At 39.0% G+C, this 21,293-nt stretch overlaps 1 long non-coding RNA gene across 1 annotated transcript; it reads right to left on the reverse strand.

The window, feature by feature from the left end:
• Positions 1-14,599: 14,599 nt before the first annotated feature.
• On the reverse strand, positions 14,600-20,306 carry LOC146520758 (uncharacterized). Its single transcript, XR_014873909.1, has 2 exons — positions 19,895-20,306; positions 14,600-19,185 (listed from the first exon to the last, which is right to left on the reverse strand). It is a non-coding gene; the product is annotated as an uncharacterized LOC146520758 (long non-coding RNA).
• Positions 20,307-21,293: the final 987 nt, after the last annotated feature.

Below are 21,293 nucleotides of genomic sequence, written 5' to 3' on the forward strand. Positions count from 1 at the left end.
GGCTTTTCAGTGAGTTTTTAGGACTTCGTGATCATAATGAATTCCAGTAGTCCAGCCTGGAAGTAACAAATACATGAACTAGTTTTTCAGCGTCACTCTGAGACAGGATATTTTTGTAATTTTAGAGCTATTGTGCAAAAATTACTGCGTTTTTCTAAATGACTGTAATACTCATAAACTAAATCCTTTTCTGGTTTCAGTTCTTGACAGTTGATGGACGGATGGACAGTGTTTGATACGTGGAACATTGTCAGGGTACAACTCAGCTGAGTTCATTTATACTTTTATCCTGGCTGTTGTTTGAAACTAAAAACTGCAACAAAAGTATCCAGTGATTTTACTCTACCATTTTGGATTTTAATTGGACTTTACTCCAAATTTGAGAAATCTTACACAAGGTCTGATAGATTATGGGGCTGTTGGTTTCCTCTGCTTTTGCCTGAAAGATAAGATCAAAAACAATTCTTACAAGGATTCAACTGTGAGCTGAGCTGCAAGACAAAAAGTCAAAAGAGAGATGAGAGGAAAAACAGACTGGATCAAATGTGGGAAAAAGAACATTTTCTCTGTCGTTCCTTCTCTCCGTGGCAGTTTAATCTAACCAATATGTGTGTCTGACACATGAGGGGGAGGAGACAGAGAAGACGAGAGGCTGAGAGGCTGAGAGAGAGAGGGTTTGCATTCTTTTCCACTGATGTCAGTGTTTTACAGAGCCTTTGACCACTGCCTGCAGAGTGTGTGTGTGTGTGTGAGGTGACCACGAAAGGAGTTCATATGCAATTCAAAATAACCTGGGCACTCATCTGAAGAAATTTGAAAACTGACATTGATCTATAATCAATCTGATCAATGACTTTACTCCTATAAATTTAATTCCGGTCCATTCTTCAAACATGATATCACAGCCACGTGTTTTGATCTTTATAGTTTGTGGAAATACATTCCAATCCAGTGATAGAAGAAACTTTAATTTCACTTCAGATTCTCAATTAAGATCATTTTTGATTAATTATTTGTATTCACACCACAGTTTAATAATATCTCCTATTTTCAGAAGCATTTCTGCGCTAATGATGCTTGTGTGAAGTCAGCTCATTTTCTCTTCACACTTCCTTCCTTTTGTTTCTCCTCCCTCTGCCTCCCTCCACCTTTCAGCCTCTCCTCCCTCTGTCTTTTCTCTCCTGCTCAAATGTCCCACTTTATTCAGAGACTCATTTTTTTCATTGTATTTTTTATGGCACTTGTATCTCCACCTACTGCTCTTCCACTCTTAACCCACACATCACACTGTTTGTGTGTCTTTCCCTGGCTTTCCCCAACTTTTTCCCTCTCTTCCTTCCTTCTTTATCTGCGATTTCAGCTTTTTTTCCCCTTTGTCAGAGACATCAGTTTCTCTGCTTTCTCTCTCTACCCTTTTGCCATCACTCACTATCTGCTTCTGGTGTCTTTTATTCATTCTTTCCTCTTTCTTTGTCATACTTTAACTTTCCATTTTACTCCATCCTTTGTCCCTGACCATACAGAAACCATTAGAGGAGTGTGGATGTGTGAAGACCCTAAAATTAAAATTGATCCATTCTGGAGAAACACTAATGAATTCAGTTTAGTTTTATAGATCACAACAGCAGTCGGCTTAACATGCTTTATATTTTACGGTAAAGACCCTACAGAGAAAACCCCAACATTAGATGACCCCACTATGAGCAAGCACTTGGTGACAGTGGGAAGGAAAAACTACCTTTTAACAGGAAGAAACCTCATCAGCAGTGACCAGTTGGTGGTGAGGGGAGGGAAATGCTACAGAAGTTATACCAGGTTGCAACACTGTGCTTCTGTGGTCCTGGTGACCTGTCAGTGCAGGTTATAAGTTATGTTACAGTTTCTGAAGTAGGCCTGCTAGCAACGCTAGCTAGCTAACATTAGCCATGTGTGCAGTCTCAGCAAAAACAAACAGTGCAAGATGACCTGAAGCTATACTCAGCAGCACAACAGGGGATCGTTTCAAAGGCACATGTGGAGACGCAGCTATGGCTTCAGTAATTCTCTTTATCCCTGACAGTGAGATATATAGATAGAGATATAACCCTCATCTACTTTTTAAATGTACAATGATGTTCAAATGTAATGTAAACATCACTGACAACAAAATTTAACTATTTATTTATTTTTTTACACTATAAACACAATAACAAATGTCATAGATGTGCATGTGGTCAGTCTGGGTGGAACATGACGAGTTAACCTCTCTGTAAACGACTCCCCTCTGCCCTGGTTTCTCTCACACTTCACCACTCCCTACCATGAGGACTTGAGTGCACTGCAATTGTGTGTGTGTGTGTGTGTGTGTGTAAAAGCCTCCAATCCTTCCTCCTAGCTGCATTTTTTTAGACTGGAATCAGCTGCTATGTGTTTATTTTCATTAACAGAGGTAGACGGAGCACTAAGTTCAGACCCTTAAAGGGAGCCCCGACTATTATGACAAGTTACTCTAAATATGTTACAAATTATCTCCACTACATAAAAACATACTTGAGAATAACTACAATTTGTTTGTTATTCATTAAATCTTTGTTGTTTAAAACTATTTTGGAGCCGTGGGAGCAGCCATGTTTTTTCCGCACACAATGCATTCTGGGACGATGACGTGTATTGGTTGTCGGTAGTATCGGTGCTTTCGTTCAGCTAACCTGTTTTGTTTTTTAAAGTGTAGCAACCGATTAATTAACTTACCTATTAGTGACTTGGTTACGACGTGGTAGACCAGCACTATCCGGTCTTTGAGTCGTTATTAGCCATGTCTGAGCCCAAACTCTGTAATAAAATGATCAGTGTAGCTGCTCTGCTGTGCAACAATTAAGTTTAACATCCATGAAAATGGAATTTATGACATTTAACTGAGTTAGAAGTTAGCAGGGAGTTAGCTTGCTAGCTTCCATCTAAATATAATATACCATGTTCTGATTTATTAGATTTATTATCAAATTAAAACGTACAGCTCTGCTATCACTTCCGACATAACGTGACGACAGGAAACTAAACAGCAGTGACGTTTGTAGGGTTACTGAAGTTGGACTAGCTGGTATATAACAATGTGCTATGTGACCGCTAGTGTGACAAAGCTATGTTAGCATAACTTAAACAGTAAAGCTGGACGACGAACGCTAACGAACGGAGGACTTTTTTCCACTCTATAAAAGTTAATGTGAGGGTTCCTGATGGTTAGGGGCAAATGCAATCGCATGGCAGGATGCTGTAAACGGACCAAACGTCAGTCAGGAGAACCACCGAGATAATCCATCCACAATACGAGGTTAGTCATTAATATACTGTGGCATGGGCTGGGCTAGTTACATCGTAAAGGTTTAAAAACTCAACTTTAAAACGATTAAAGTAATAAAAACCGTGAGAAGCCGACAGTGATCACTGACTGTTTTTAGGGGCTTGTTGAGATTAAATCGAACAAGATACAAAGCATTAAAACATGGTAAATACACAACAATCTTATTAAATGCAGACTACTTTGAAGCAGGATTCATAATGTTATCACTTAAAGACCGGACACCGGTCATGGAGGCTAACAAGTGCTGCCCAAAGAACATCTGGATTAAGACATACGGCTTCAAAACGTTTTGGTGCTTTACAACAAACGCTCTCAGTCGCCGTTGTCAAGCAGTAGCCGCATAGACACCTCGTAGACGTCCTCGTGTGACGGATTGTTTTCATCTTCATCTAAACTAAGTGCTGGTTGACTAAATTCATTCTCTCTCTTGGTTTGCTCTGGTTAAAACTGGAAAGGTTGAACAGAAGCCATTTCCAGTGCGCTGCTAACTATGAACTGGATACGGTGCGACCGTATGACGTCACTACCCAGAGTGCATTGAGAAGTAAATAACAATGGCGACCTACTTGTAAATTGGTTATTAATATAAAATGTGCTTAAAAGGAAAACATTTGGTGTATTTTAATACCACATATGTGTTATTGAAAGCACAGTACATATTATAGCGCAAATATGTCTTAATAGCAGGGGTTCCCTTTAAATACTCTTCTGACACAACTGATACTCAGAGATAATTCAAAAATGTGTGTGTTACTTGAAAGTCAATCATTTTCTGTATTTTAAGTATAATCACAATTAAATAATTAAACACACATGCATAGTTTTGTGCATTTCACTGTATTTTTATTAGTTTCTTCCTTTTGCCTTCTGTTACTGCAGGTTCACTTTGCCCTTTTTCTCTCTTTCCTACAGTTTTTTATCTCAGATTAAAAATATTTACTGATGACCTGTCCTTTATGGAAAGACCAGAGATGGGCAGTAACACGTTACTTGTAACGTGTTGCTGTAATCTGATTACTTTTTTCAGGTAACGAGTAAAGTAAGGGATTACTATTGCAAAAACGGTAATTAGATTACCGTTACTTTCCCGTAGGAACGCTGCGTTACTGCGTTACTAAAACCGTGATTTTTTTGCGAGAATGTCTCATGACAGTGACGTAAGCGAGTGCGACGTTCGTGACAACAGCTGTGTGCAGATCAACAATGGATCATATATCGAGTGCAGAGAGAGTATGAGCGTGCAGCGTTTAAAGCGTGGAAGTACTGACCTTACTTTGAGTTTGATTCCATAAAAAGTGACAAAAACATTAGTGTCCGTTGTGCGTGGGAAGAAAACTTCTTTTTACAGCGAAAAAACCCCTAAACTTCCAAACAAGCACCGAGTAGCTACGACGTAATGGGAAACTTACAGAGAAACTTGTGGATTCTTCCACTGACCGCTGCGGCACACCTGCACCAGGGTAAACCTCCGCCTACCCCACTCCTGCTTTACAGGTGAAAATACAGCAACAGGACCGCTAGTCTTTGATTTTATTTATTTTCTGCTGTGTTTTACTTGCATCTATTTGAAAGAGTGAGTGTAAACACACACAAAAAAAATATTTTATGTGCTGGAATGTGCAGAAAATAGGTTTAAATGTTAAACTAATTTCTTCCAGTCAGAGAATGTTGCATATAATTAAATTTTTGCTTGATGCATAAAGTTAAAAGATTAAAACTAATAAAACAAGTTTTAAAAAGAGACTTTTCCATTTGATTACATTTTGTATGATGATTATGCAGAAAAAGTAGTTATCACCTACTCAGGTTGTAAATCGTGTTTTTAAAAAGTAACTAAGTAACTAAGTAACTAAGTAATTAATTACTTTTGAAAATAAGTAATCAGTAGAGAAACGGGATTACTTTTTTCGGGAAGTAATCAGTAATTAGTTACTGATTACTTTTTTCAAGTAACTTGACCAACACTGGGCAAGACAAACAAAACAAAACAAATACTTAAAAAATGAGACTCGCAGCAGATCATGAAATTGTCACAAAATGAATTTTTGGATATGAATCTTTCCCTTTTTCCGTGTTCCTGGGCATTTTTACACGAACATGATTCTTTATCACATCCGTCTCACAGCTAATGCTTCATGTGCATGAACATAAGCAGACTTTTCTCAGCCCTTAAAGGCAGAAGATTTAGGCAGTAAAACCTCTTTATTAGGTTTAGAAAATAAAACCTAATAACCTGCTTGGGTTTTTCTTTTAATTATTCCAGTTAAAATGCATTAGTTTTACTTGACTACTGATTTATTGCACTGTTACTCAGTGACTTTTAGCATCTGTGGATTTATACACTGGAGCTTCTGATCACTAAAAGGAAGGGTTCCTATGATCCTCAAGATAGCTGATGTTCAGATGTAGATTTAACCTCTTCAACAGCACAAGACGTTAGAGATTTAAAAAACCTTTAAGTTTTATTCCACGGAAAGCAAATTTCAAGGTTAGGGAAATTTCTTACAAATAACTTCCAAGCATTCAAATTTATATATGAACTGAGCATGTGCAAGAAACAACTGAAGTGGACTAATACAATAATAGCTAATACAACATTACTGTTTGATTGTTTGACACAAATTTTCTATTTTTTTGTGCTCCTAAACACAAATGTCTGAATATTATTACTTACCAGTTGTTCACTGATGGTGAATACCTGTGTGTGGGCTGGCATCGGGCAGCATGGACACTAATCTGATCATTTGAGAACGCAGTAACAGAGTAATAACATCGGTGCATCTACTAAAAACTCAGTACAGGTTCAAATTTTGATAACCTTGATGAGTTCAGAGGCTTGCTGAAAATCTTGTAATGCAATAGCTTGAGAAAGAAGGAGGTCATGTAGGATGTTTAAATAGGTGTATTTACTCAGAAAGATGGTTTGAAAGATGGCCACTCATGTGAATGAGCCTAAGAACAGAGCCAACAGAGAAAACGCTGAAGCAGTTTTATTTCACAAGAAATTTAACAAGATTTCCTGAGTGTTAATAGCTAACGCAATGTGCTGGAAATTGTACTGCTGAATAATTATACACCTTTAAACACATTCCTCTATTAGTGCTACTCTGTCCTGTTTAAACCCTTCAAATTTCATGCTTGTCCACATCCCCTAAAGACCCCCCCTTTCCCTGCCTAAACCCGGCTCTCCTTATCTCTTATCTCACACTCTCATCGTGCCGCTTGTGTGCTCTGAAGCAGGTGTTTCACATGCCTGTAATATGTGACATTATGGAAGCAGGAGGGAGAAATATGTGGTTTTATGATCATGCTCTTACCCCTGTTATTTTCCTATGATTAGTGGTTTAGCTATACTGAAAGAGATGTGTGTGTGTGTGTGTGACTCTGTGTGTGTGTGTGTGTGTGTGTATTTGTGTGTGTGTGTGTGTGTGTGTGTTTGTGAGGATGAGGAAGGAATCTCAGATGAGCATTAAACGTGTGGAATGGGGAAAATGTTTTTGTTTAGTCCATCTACGAGATGTAGATGGACTAGTCGTGCCTCATTATCATGTGGTGTCAGGTATTGAAGGACAATTAAGAAGGAACATTTAGAATGATTTAAAAGATTAAGAGAAGATATTAGTAAGTCACTTTTCATCATACTCAATGAAAAGGCTCAAAAGAACTACAGTATGACAAAGCAAACAACACAAATGCGCACACAGATATTGTTCTTTGGTTTTCTTCTTACACCTTATTAACAGTTCATCAGTGTATCGGACCAGTTACAGTTTACTGATGTCTCAACTTTACAACTTGGGGGAGAAGACTTCACGTGGACAGTGTTTGCCTTCAGTGCCTTCTGCCAGAACACCAATCCAGAGTTTATTCTAATGACCCCATTTTTAAACATAACCAGGTAGTTTTAGTGTACAGACTTCTAAACTTAATCATGGTATGAAAATAATATTTCCATATTTACTTTGTTGTGATACCCTTCCTTTGCTAATTTTCCTTGACAAATATTGACATCACAACATCCTGATTGGTCAGTTGCAGTGATAGTCTTCCTGTATTAATTGATACAGTGCCATAGCATGAAGAACGCATATATGCATTTAAAGTGTGTGCGTGTCTGTGTGTCATCCCACTGCCTGAATGAAAAACCTGCTACTTTTACTTTCTCCACGTGGACAAAGGAGCTGATGTGAGGGCATGTGCACTGATCAGTGTGCTGGAGCATGTGTGTGGGAAAATGAAACGTTTTTTAAATGTCACTACTTGGGTGTTTGCAGCATTTGAAATGACTAAATAAATTCAACCTCCAACTCCAGTAGATTTAACCTGATACTAAATATATAAAACACGGACCCTTGGTTTTTAATCCTCCACTTAAGCTTTGCAGCCATCAATATTTTCATTTTCTGTACCCAGGAGTGACCAGATTTAGACGAGCAAGTTATTAGTAAATCTTTAAAAAATTGCTTGGTGTGCAAGTTGCAGCCAGGTTACGTAACAGCAATGGAGGGTGCAACAGGAAATTGATGAACTTCTAAATTTATGCACAGCTGGTGTTAAGCTCAATTTTGGTGACAGAATAAAAACAAAATATAGAGACAAATATCTGCTCTTCAGTCTTTTGGCAAGAAAAGATGATAGAGGGCTGTTTTCCAGAAATCCTCTCTGTCACCAGTGTCCCAGTGTCCATGCACACACATTCTGCTGGAGCAGCAAGTGGAAAATGATTCCAAATGAGCCAAAAATACCTGGCGTTGGTTCATTTTCACTGAAGATCATACCTTAAAATGTGTGTGTGATGACTTGAACACATGAAAGGAATTTGTCATAACTGATATTTCTGCAGGCACAGTAAACGTAAGCACTGGAAATTTAAGGCCCTTTCTCTTCCTTCCCTTGTGTCCTTCTAGAACCTGGCAGGTGTTTGAGTGCAGATTGTGCACACACACGCGCACACGCGCACACACACACACACACACACACACACACACACACAGTAAGTAGATTATTTCTATTAAAAAGGCTATGAGGTGTGCTTCTAGTGTTTTTAACTTGATTAATATTGCCTTGAATAATCTTTCATATCGGCATCTGTTTCAATCCAAACAGAGTGCGGGACTTTGTGGAGAGCAAATTTTAAAAATTAAAGCTACATGGAAACACAAATGTATCCCTTAAACTCTCAAAACTCTCCACTGCTTCATTTCTTTCAAAGTTTCACATTAACTGAGATTTCTCTGAAATGGAAACAGTCGAGTCCTTACGTCAGTAGATTGACTGTTTGCTGATTGTCTGTTTTCGTCGTGTCATTCTTGGGATCATTGTTCTGTTGCATGACCCAATTTTAGCCACACTATCGTTGTTGAAAAGGTACTCTGATAAACCAAGGCGTTTGTGGTCAAATGCAATGCTATGGCTCCAAAATAAGGCGACGTCCTCACTCCTCCACCACCGTGCTGATACGCTGTGTTTGGTTTTCATTAAATATAGAGCAGTGCCAACCATCTCTGTTTTTGTCTCTTCTGGCCAAAGGAAATTGTTTAGAAAGATATTATTTATTCACATATAAGTATAAGTATCATTTTCTGTTTAGAGAGTAGATTTTTTTCTGGTAACCTGTGAAAGACATGCTTTAATTGTTCAGTCTTTTTATAACTGAACTGTCATTACCTTTAACATTTAACATGGAAGGACTGTAGAGCCTGAAATGTAGCTCTTGTGTTTTGCTGCCTATATTTGAGTATATAGCCTGACTGGCTGAGACTTCCTGTAAATATTGCACTGACAGCATTGTGTTAATACACACCTGAATGCTCCAGACCTTCAAACTGCCAAAACTCCTTCTTCTTCTTTGTCCTTCCTACAAATAGTCGCAGTTGGTGATGACCAGTTAATCAAGGGAATTTGATTAGCAGCATATAGTTTCATAGTTCATAGTCCTTTGAGACTGAACATTTTCACAGGACTGTATCTAAACCATATGAATCAAAGTACTGGGTCAGGAGCAGATCAGCAATGGAATCCCATTAAGGCAAAGGGACTGAAAACAGCTACATAAAAAAGGTGTGGTCTAATACTTTTGTCCAGAAGTTTATGCCAGTAAATTGAATCTTTTTTGTGCTTGGTATTTTTATTATGGTCCTTGCTTTGTACTCCATGCTGGAATGATAAATTGTGCTCAAGTTTTTTGGAGAGCTTCTAAATCATCTAAAACTAGAAGTGGTGCAAATGTACAATGGTTAAAAAAATGGTGGTCCTCATTTTCATGTAATCATTATGCTGTTCCACCACTTTACCCTTGCAGAACTAGTATTACTTGTTATTGTTATTCTGCATATTTGAATTTAATTATGTTGAGATCAAGTAGGATTCTTTATTCTTGACCTTTCAGCATGAAAACTGCAGTGAACAGTAAAGACTTGGTGTGCTACTTAAAGGAAGGGAGGGGGAGGGCTGGGAATAGTAGTGTGTAATCACGCCTCTACATTTTCCTCCATCCATTGTGGTGTTCAGGCCACTCAGACTACTATAAATACACGTCAAATTAGAGACTGCGTGTGTGTGTATATTTATGTGCGTACGTTGGGAACTAATGGTCCTTCGACTGAGAGAACTTGAAAAGTCTTATTTGCCTACGTGTGTGGACTGAATGACCACTTGTCTTTTCTTTCCTTCTTTTTTCTGACAGCAGGCGTTGTGTGAAAATACACTTTTATCCTAAAAGGCAACAATCCTTCAGGCTTCTACTGAGAAATAAATCTAGCTGTCTGTCAGCAACTATAACTCCCTTTTCTCCACAGTTTGGCCATGCAGGTGTGAAGAGCTTTTTAAAAGCCTCTTTTCATTCAGTGGTACAGTGAGGAGAGAAGAGATAACGTGTCTTTAGGTTTACTATGCTGCTATTAACATTACTGACACTGGTGCTCTTCTATTAAAACTCCTGTAAAACAGCTGTAGGCTGTGTTATTTTCATTCTTGTCATTTTCTAGTTTATGGTGTATGGTAGATACAGATAGGTCTGGATTTTTAACAGATCTGTAATTTTGTTTTTATTATTTGTTTCAGTCTAATGTGACTACATATACTAATCATATGAATTACTACCACATGAGCATAATATCTGCATCTAATGATTTAATAATTTGTCAGCAGACCTAATACAGAAACATAAGACTGGGTAATAAAGCGACCCATCACAAATTACTAAAATAAGTAATAATGAGGGCTGTGTATATAGCCAACCACAACGCATTTAAAAATGACAACAGTAGAAAACACTAGAAAAATGAAAGTAGAATGCAGATAATGTATATTGTGGGTAATGGAGTCAAGTGAAAATAAAAACTAAGAGATTTAAGAGTTTTTCAGAGTGTTTTCTTTTAGTAAGTGTAAAATCGCTGTAAAATCTCAAAGCTTCAGCCGTGGTAACAGCAGCCCAATTTTAAACGACTACATTCAAGAATGTTTATTTGTCACATGCATAGTCATACGAGTGCAACACACAGTAAAGTGTGTCCTGAACTCCTCCTTTTACTGTGCAAAATGAGACAATATATGCAGTAAGAAAGTTAAATTTAAAAAAATCTGGAAATCTTTAAATTAAAAATCTGAAAATGTACATTGTGTCTTGTGCCATTTTAGCACAGTGATGTATTGACAGAGCAGTGGAGTAGAGTAAGCAGGTGACCAGAGTAGTGTAAACGGTGCTATCCTAAAGAGGCTAGAGGCTCCTCTTGAGTCTCTCTGTTTTTGCCTTAATGGTGCTGAACCTTCAGCCTATTGCAGAAGTTGGAACAGTTTATTACTGGGATGGGACAAGTCCTTTAATATCTGAGCTGCTCTGGATCAACATCTCCTGGTGTAAATGTCCTGTAGGGAAGGGAGAACAGACCTGCAGCAGCGTTCTGCCGCACGGATGACTCTCTAAAGAGCTTTTTGATCCTGAACACACCTTTTCCCATATCAGGATTTGATGTTCTGTGTGAGGATGCTCTCCACAGTGCTTAATTAGAAAGTCCTGAGGATCACTAGAGAGACCCTGAACTTCCTCAGTTGTCGGCAATGGTACAGTTGCTGCCTAGCCTTTTTGGTCTGGAAATGAATGTGACAAGACCATGTTAGGTCTAACGAGATGTAGACATGTAGATACTTGAAGGACAGCACCCTCTCCTCTGGAGCTCCGTTGATGATAAGGGGCTTGTAGACTCAGTGCTTACTTCTGAAGTCAACCACCAGCTTTTTGGTCTTTCACACGTTCAGCTGGAGGTGGTTGTCCTGACACCATGATGCCAGGTTCTTCACATCATTCATGTAGGCCGTCTCATCATTGTTGGAGATGAGGCCGAACACCACTGTGTCATCAACAAACCTTATGATGGTATTAGAGCCATGGGTGGACACACAGTCTGAGGTATAGAGGGAGTAGAGTAATGGCGAGAGTACACCACCCCTGTGGTGCTCCCGTGTCGGTGGTGATGCTGCCAGAGACACACCTGCCCACCCTCACCCCCTGAGACCTGCCAGTGAGGAAGTTCAACACCCATGCACAGAGTTGGCTGTTGAGTCCTAGATCCCTGAGCTTTGTGAACAGTCTGCAGGGCACTATTGTGTTGAACGCTTTAGTGTAATCTACAAACATCAATCTCACATATTTACCCTTTTTCTTGTCCACATGGCTGAGAGTTGTGTGCAGGACGTGGGAGATGGATCCCACATCCTCTTTGAATCTGTTGGGTCGGCAGACAAACTGAAGCGGGTCTGTGGTGCTTGGGATGGAGGAGGAGATGATGTTCTTCAGCAGCCTCTCGAACACCTTCATTACCAACAAAGTCAGTGCAACTTGCTGGTAGTTGACCACAGACGTAGCGAGCAACTCAATGAAGATAGACGTGAACACACCTGCTAGCTGCTCATCACAGCAACGCAGCAGATGGCTGATGATGCTGCCTGGTTCCGCCACTTTCCTGGTGTTCACTCTCAGCTTGGATGTCGTGCTACCTGATGCTGATCCCCCTTTCCTCGCGGATGATGTGACCGTCCTCTGTTTTCAGGCTGCAGTCAGCACTAGCTGCCTGGCTAACCTCGAAATGGGCGTAGAACTCGTTCAGGTCGTTGGTGAATGCAGAGTTGCCATTGATCATCGCAGTGTCGCTGCTACTTTGTAGTTTTGCAATACTTAAATTAAATATGATTTAAAAAAATGCTAAATGCATCAACTTGAAAGCAATTAAACATATAATTAACTTGTAATTGCTGGCTTTTTAAAGTCTTTTTCAAAGTAAAGATGTTAAGGATAACCATAAACAGATAAAAGACTGATAGCTGTACTTTGCTCTCTATACAACTTGTTGATGGTAAACTGGGAAATTAAAAAATCCAAATCTATATTAAATAAATGTTAACAGGATAAAATCTTTAGTATTTTTATATCAGTGCTACTGTTCCAGCTGTGTTCAGGTCAGGACTAACCAACATCAAACAAAAAGCACTGGAGCTGATTTTACTACCTGTACATGTGTGCACTCTCACTGTGGCTGGTGTTGCTGGCGGCAACAGGTTCTTGCATATAAAAAGATCAAGGAGAAGCTCAAAACGTGGTGGAGACCTGGTGTGTTTACTGCATCATTAGAAACTAGAAGCCTTTATTGGGGTGTTTCTGTGTGTTTTTGTTAAGTCAGGGAGTAAGAGAAAGCCAGAACTAAATGAACTCATCACAGTGCAACTCTGAGTACTTCAGTTAACTTTCTTTCCTTGGTTTCTTACTTTGTGTATATTTGTTTCCTCTCATCAGGATTCATCATAACAAAAGATTGCCAACTGATGAATTAGGAAAACAAACAGTAGATGGATCAACTGAAGGGCCAGCTTTACCTCTTTCTTTTTCCTTCTAAGTAAATGGTCTTCCACATACATTACCAGTCAAAAGTTTGGACACACCTTCACATTTAATTATTTATCTATATTTTCATGACAGTAAACCAGTAAACCAAAAAGAAACACGTTTTATATTTTAGATTCTTATCAAAATAGCCCCCCTTTGCTTTGATTACTGCTTTGCACACACTTGGCATTCTCTTGGTGAGCTTCATGAGGTCACCTGAAATGGTTTTCCAACAGTCTTGAAGGAGTTCCCTGAGATGCTGAGCACTTGTTGGCCCTTTTGCCAACAAGTGCTTCTATCTTATCCCAAACCATCCCCACTGGGTTTAGGTCATGTGACTGTGGATGCCAGGTTTTCTGATTCATCTCTCCGTCACTCTCCGTAGCCCTAACACAGCCTGGAGGTGTGTTTGGTGACTTGAATGAATTTATCCTCAGCAGCAGAGGTGATTCTTGGTCTTCTTTTCCCGGGGCGGTCTTCATGTGAGCCTGTTTCGTCATAGCGCTTGATGGTTTTTGCGACTGTACTTGGGGACACATTCAAAGTTTTAGCAATTTTCTAGACTGACTGACCTTCAGTTCTTAAAGTAGTGATGGACAGTCATTTCTCTTTACCTAGCTATTTGGGTCTTGCCATAATAAAAATTCTAACAGTTGTCAAATAAGGCTTTCAGCTGTGTACTAACTTACACAACACAACTGATGGTCCCAATTCCATTAAGAGGGCAGGAAATTCCACAAATGAACCCTGACAAGGCACGCCTGTAAAGCGAAACCATTTCAGGTGACTACACCATGAAGCTCATTGAGAGAAGGCCAATAGTTTGCAGAACTGTCAACAAAGCAATGGTTGGCTACTTTAAAGAATGTAAAATATATGACAAATTTACAGCTATTTATCAATTCTTTTTGCTACATAATTCCATATATTTTCCTTCATATATTTGATGTCTTCAGTATGTATCTACAATCTAGAGAGTAGTAAAAATAAAGAAAAACCATTAAATAAGAAGCTGTGTCCAGACTTTGACTGAGGTGTGTTTTTTTTAGACCTGCCACTTATTTGTTTGCCTTCCTCTTCGCCAGTTTCCTCAAACATTCAAGGACACACTGGACACCATGTTGAGATATGCAAAGGTTTCAGCTAAGAGCTTTTTGGGAATCAGCTTGTTGGTGCAAAAGTATTATGTTATGTGTAAACACAAAACTGGTTAATTTGGTACTTGTTTGTTTCTCCCCTTTTTTTTAAAAAAATGTTTTTTTTCTATTTTAATTCTTTTATTATATTATCCCTCTGTTCAGCACTTTTGCCGACACTTGATGTCTTTTAAATGTGCTATATAAATAAAGATGACTTGACTTGACTTGACTTAGTGGTGTTCATTTGTGCAGGTATGAACACAGTAATTGCACTTGGCTGTGGACCAAAACAAGACCCTTCTAAGGTGGTGGTGTGGTTACAAACTCTTGACATTCACTTTCAAATTTTTAAAATTGCTCTTACTTTTTCTCTGTGTGAAAAGAAACCAAATCACCAAAAGGTTTAGTTTAAAAAAAATATTTACAGAACGAATTTGAAAGACCTTCAGTGAGCCTGGAGAACTTTTACATAAGAGCACATACAAACAAAAAAGTCTGCTAACAAAAAAGCAAATGTTTGAAGTCATTGTTTCATGGTGACTTCTCTTGTGTAGATTCTATGGTTTCCCTTTACCATTTGAAACTATTGTTTTCTGACTGCTTTGGTATTAGTGTACTTTAATTTAGGACTCAGCTTCACTGGATTTTTAAAACTCAGGTAAACTGCCTGTGCTCCTATTTAAAATTTGTCAAAAAAGTATATAAAGTGGAGCAATCTAGATCATTCTAGCTAAACTAGATACTTTACACAAAGGTTTGGTGATAGTTGATAGAATTAGAATAATTTTGGTCAGAAGTCAGAAACACAAGTCCAAATAAACACTATGTCACGTACGCACTGGTACCAGTTTGCTTTGAAGCTACCAACTGGTTGCTTTCAGGTGTGCGATCCTCTAATATATATCATTGCAGGTCATATGTCAATCAAAAATATTCATTGATAGTCTCTTCAGTTGCTCACCTGAAGAGACTATCAATGACTATTGCAGGTCCCGCCCACTTTATTTGCCAGGAGTTATTTAGCCCATAGTTTCAAATTAGCTTCAAGTGTACATGGCTTAATGTTGCTGCATGATATATAGATCTATAAATTAGGGGTGCAACAATACACAAAATTCACGGTTCGGTTCGGTTCGGTTCGATACTTTGGTGTCACAGTTCGATATTTTTTCGATACAAAAAATGTTCATGCCTTTTTAATTTGTCATTTATTAAAATTATAAATATATATTTTAACTCAAAAGTACAGTTTTTAAATTTAATGTTGCTGAAACAACAAAATAATAAAAATAAATAAATCTATCTGATCGAGGAATCACTCATCTTTGGAAAAGAGAGTTTATTACAGAGAAATTGCTCTTTCCAAAATAAAAGCTATACTATACGCTTCTTCTGGGCTATATTCTCAGCAGCATATTAAACATATCAGGTCCCCATAAGGAGAATCATGTGCTAACGGCTGTCTAAATGACTCGGGTAAAGTTTGTAGCATGCGTGCTTGTTGTTTTTGTCTGCTTCCACTTGTCTTTGCACTAGGATGATGTCAGAGTAAATGTGCAATCATATTTGTTGTGTTCTCACTAGTGCTGTCAGCGTTAATCTCATTAAAATGACATCAACGCCATAACGCAGCAAATCTCCGTTAACGAGTTACCTTGGATCGCCCTGTGTGTGGGGCTGGACGGCGTCAACACGTTAACAAGCTAACTGCGCTAACACACTAGTTCCCACCAATTGAGCATTACATGGCACATCCGACATATTGTTTTACTTTTGTCCATGACGCGCTTACCTTCAGGGTCATACGTCACATGAAAACCAAAATAGTTCCAAACGCCAGATCTGAATGAGGGTGGGGGAGGTTCAATTTGGGATAGCGTTGAGGCAGTTGCCATGTTGCAACCAGCTTAGCTTCTGTCTTGCTAGCTTGCGCTGCGCTCAGTGGATCTGCACTCGACAGTGCAGCCTAGGCGGAGTAGTCGAACGCAGATCCACTGGGCGCTCAACACAGACAGCATCGTCATTAGAAGAGTTGATAAAATAAATTTTAAAAATTTGTATTGTTCGATACATATGCGTACCGAACCGAAAGCACTGTATCGAACGGTTCAATATCGATACGAGTATCGTTGCACCCCTAATATATATATATATATGTGAAATTTAAGAATAAGTGTAGTACTTCATTTCTGACATTAATAGCATTGGAGACAATAAAAAAAAGTCAGTATCTCTGCCAGATAGACCATCTTTCTGTATCAGCTGTAGATCAGCTGTTCAGATGCCAGACTCTAACAACAGTTAGATAACTGAGGAAAGACCAAATGTTGTCCACCCTTGACTTCAGTGCTGTAGTATCTGGAAAAAAACACATACACACATTAAGTTGAAAGATCAGCAGCTACCTGTTCGCCACGCTGGCACCCCCAAACTGTTAAATGTCTTTATGGAGCAACTTTTAAATGGCCCCCCCACTGATGGTTTCCAGCATTACATCGGGGGGCCACGGGTCACCTCTTCCTCTCCTTTCTTCTCCTCTTTTCATGTCCCTCTTTTTCTCCCTCTCAGCAATTTTTATACAGTCCTCCTTTCCATATTAGCTGCTCTGAAAGCCTGTTAACTAACACACCCCTAAACCCACTGCTGGTTTCTGTTAGCGTTTAGCCACATTAGCAGGGGGTTATGGATAAAAAAGCTGCATATACACGGGGGCAAAAAAGGAGAAACTGCTTAGATTGGACCTGCATGTTTTTGAAGTTTTATGGTGGTGTTTTAAATGGGATTTCAGGGGCTTTAGGTTACAAAGTAGGTTGTTTATGGCTGCTTTGCTTTAACTTGTTCATATGGGCAATTGTTTTTTCCACCTCAGAAAGATGGCGTCTTTATTTACACCAGGGGCCTGTGCACCTACACATGTTTTAGCATGAACAAACGAGTAACAGTTTGTCTTGATCTCAAAACTTCTTAATCAAAGTTGACGGATTAATTGTCACAGCAATATAGTAATAGAGTAAAAACTAATAAGGAGAAGGTTTATTATGTCATTATTATGTCAATGTCATTTAATCATAGCTGTGCCTTGTGGGTGAACATGGTTATGATTCGCTCTTCTTATTAACTTGATAATGAGAAGAGTGTTTCAGGTGGCAACAATATTACACAATCATCTTTTAGAGAGGTAGTGTTTCACTAAATAACACAAATGTCCTTGGGTTGCACTAAGTGACTGGAGCATGGCATTAATGAGCTCACTTTCACAGCTTGTCATTTTGAATATCCAAAGTTATACTTCTGAAGGGCCATATTTTGTTGTGAAGGACAGTAGAACAAGTCGTCTACTATACAGAAGGTTGCTGGTTCGATCCCTGGCTGCTCCAGTTTGCAACATACTAACGCAAGGGTTGCATCTGTCAGAGTTTGAATACACTTAGATAAAAAAGTGCTTGGATGGGTGAACGAGGCACGTGTAAAGTGCTTTGAGTGCTCAGGAAGAGTAGAAAAAGGGCTACAGAAGAACCAGTCTGTTTACCATCTCAATGATTGTTGCACTATTCTGAGTCACATATTTAATCTTGGACCCAGAGGGATAGAGTTTAAAACCCAGATTTTTCTTGTCTCACTTGTGTCAAGTAACCTGCAAAACTCTACCCATAAAGTTTAACCTCTCTCCATTCTCCAATTGTTGCATGGTGTTTTGGAAATGCTGTCACTACAGTCAACTAAAGGCATTTACTAGATTTCAGTAGCAATGGCTGTCCCAGGTGAACTGTGAAAGTCAAAGGTCAGGCATGCAACTGGACTACTACCAGTCCAGGAAGAAATGCGGAGAGCCAAGTGGCTCCTTCTTGATATATTACTGGTGATTCCTGAAGTGTTGTGGAAAGAGACACTAAGGAATTCCCTCCAAGCCACAAGACCGAGGACTGAAAGAAGACAGATTTCTCTTTTCTTTTTAACTCGTTTGTTACTCCATCTATTAAAATGAGCACCTCTCTTTATTTCTATTTTTATGGCAATGACTAATCATCAGTAGTGATCAATTCAGTTGCCAGCCTTTAGCTATAACAGGATATTCACAGTTCAGATTATTTCAGCTGAAGTTATTCAAAAGGATGTGTTACAAAGGGGCTTGGAAAGAAAAGCGTCTGGACTTGTTTAAGTTGCTTGAAGACGTTTCACCTCTCATCCGAGAAGCTTCTTCAGTTCTAACGGTCAAATGGTGGTTGACAATGGTTTCACAATGGTTTCTGTAGCAGGTATTACAAATAAATAATATGAGATACGCATTAAATCATTGTCTCGACAACTTTGGACCAGTATCAGAAAGTTCTAGGTAAGACTATGGAGCCTTGAAAGGATCAGCAGAGAAGGAACCTCACAATGATAGATAAGATGTGATTTGAATAGAAACTGTACTGAAAGATGTAAAGTTTACAAACCTTGCCTGTCTAAAGCCGGCTTTCTACAGTGCACAAACGCACATTAAAGGGCCCAAGATAAAATCAAAACCAAACATCCTCTTTAAGGAAATTATCCAAACAGTTTCAATTAAAGAGCTTCCACTCCTGTTGCTCAGTCCACTTCTCTTTGGAAAGAGAAATTAGAGTTCCTTGTGTGTGCGTGTTTCTGTCCACTGGTTTTAACACTACCCGGTGTTAGTTTTATCTGTGTCAAGGAATGTAGTTATAGTCCTGAGGTTCGCTGAAGATGGATCCCACGGCTGGCCACACCGTACTCTGGTCCGTCTACAGTCACTCTCTTGGGATTGGCTGGCCACTGAACCCACAGGGTTCAGATCTCGAATGATCCAGTCCTGGTCAAAAACCAATCTATGCACACAGATCGGAGTGCATACATTACTATTTTATCTATGCTTCTTCCATCACTCATCTTTCAGTCAGGTATTGCTCAAGTATAACAAATTATTTTAATTATACAATGTCTCAACCATCATGAAATAACTTGAGTTACATCACACAAGGTTTTTATATTTACCCTTTTAAAAATAAATAAACTTGTAAGATCCACTCTTCCATATTTATCCTTTTAACAGCTTGCTTTTAACTGTTCTTCTTTTTAAGATATTTCAACTTGAATTATTTCTCAGAAAAATATATCAACTTCTTAAAACATTAATACTTCAAAAGAGTAATGAGATCCCTCACTTTTTAAAATCACATTTTATGAACTTTTTGCATCTTTATCAAATGAATTGACTTCTAAGTCAACAAAACTAAAAGGGTGTGCATTTAAGCACAAAGTTTTGGAAAGCTAACAAACTCAAATGAATCACAGTAATGTTAGAACACAGAGATACACAGAAATCGCTAAGCAGTAGCTTAGTACTAGCGGTTAGCTGGGCACATTTTAATATATTCTTTAGCACTTAAAATTAAACATCTGCACATCAGTGATGTTACAGTTCTTTAAACATAAATATCACAACTCAGACTGGTTTTGTTTTTTAAAGCATAAAATATATTAACAGCAGTCAACTACATGTCTTTATGGTGCTAACATTCATGTAGCATCCCTTACCGGAGCTCGTGGTGAGATAGCTCGCCCGGCTGACGCAGCTTCCCACGGCCGTATCTCACTGATTTCAGATCCTAATAAATAGCCATCTATTAACTATTAGTATGTGAAGATAAATTGTGAATTTAACTTTTATTTTAACTTTTCTTACCGGGATCTTTCAGCTAATTTGGCGGTTGCCTCATGAGTAACGGCTTTCACAACAGGAAATGTTGACTAACAGAAAGTCATCTTAAGGCATACTCGCCTCCTAGTGGCGGGGAGGGAAATTACACCTCCAACTTTATTCATCAGCCGAACTCACAAATCTGATGTGGGTTACATTTCACAATGAGCTCACCCGAAACCCTGGCTGATTGTGACCCACACCCATTTTCACACCTCAGCTCATGTGATTAGGTAGAGGATCATCACGGGGTCCTTTGTCCCTCTTTTGGGGAAACTCCCATTAGGTTTAAATCTGGGACTCTCCACCATTTGATCTTAGAACTGAAGAAGCTTCTCAGATGAGAGGTGAAAGGTCTTCAAGCAACTTAAACAAGTCCAGATGCGTTTCTTTCCAAGCTCCTTTGACTACGATGACCTGGATGACTGAGAACCTTCACAGACGATGTGTTACAAAGTTTGACTGGCCTCAACATTAAAATGTTAATTAGAAAGAGAGATCAGATGTAGTTTTGAACTGGGAATAAGACTGCATGCGTTCAGTTAGCCTTCTCAACATTATTAATACTGATTAAATTGGTTGTACAAACCACTCCTGTTCTGTGTCAGGCAGTATAGATTAGATTAGTGTAGATAAACGATGGGGGTTGCATCAGGAAGAGCCTAAAATCTGGTGCTGTTGACCAGCACAGTGCCGGTGCAAACTATGCTACTGCAGTGTAAAGACAAAAGAAGAGAAAAGGCCTGTTTGGAGGCAGTGAGAGAGAAGGAAAGTTATTAGATAAACCTGCCAGACAGCAGGAAAAGCCGATGTAGTGAAGGAGGACACGCAGTGTGCTGGTGTGACAGAAGAGAATGGTAAGGATAAATGATAGCTAAAGGTGTAACCTAAAGGGAAAAGGTGAAAGAAGAAGAAAACAAAGAAGCAGAAATAGAAGAGAAAATGCATATACAAATTAGCAAGAGGTGCAACAATGATGCATCCCCCAAAACAGGAATGGCCTGACATTTTTCCCTCCTCATCTTTTCTGACTGTTTTTTTTTCATTTGTTTTTCATGTGGCTAGGGTCAGTGTCACTACTTGTAGCATCAGGTGATACTGACCCTACTAAGGTTGCAAATTCTCTGGGATGGCACATTAATATTTGCTATTGTCAGTTGGTTTGCTGTGTCTCCCAGCACAGCCTCCAGAGCATGGAGGAGATTCCAGGAGACGGGCAGTTACTCTAGGCCAGGC

This window comes from Neolamprologus multifasciatus, chromosome 4, assembly GCF_963576455.1.
Source record: "Neolamprologus multifasciatus chromosome 4, fNeoMul1.2, whole genome shotgun sequence".
In the NCBI taxonomy this organism is placed as follows: domain Eukaryota; kingdom Metazoa; phylum Chordata; class Actinopteri; order Cichliformes; family Cichlidae; genus Neolamprologus; species Neolamprologus multifasciatus.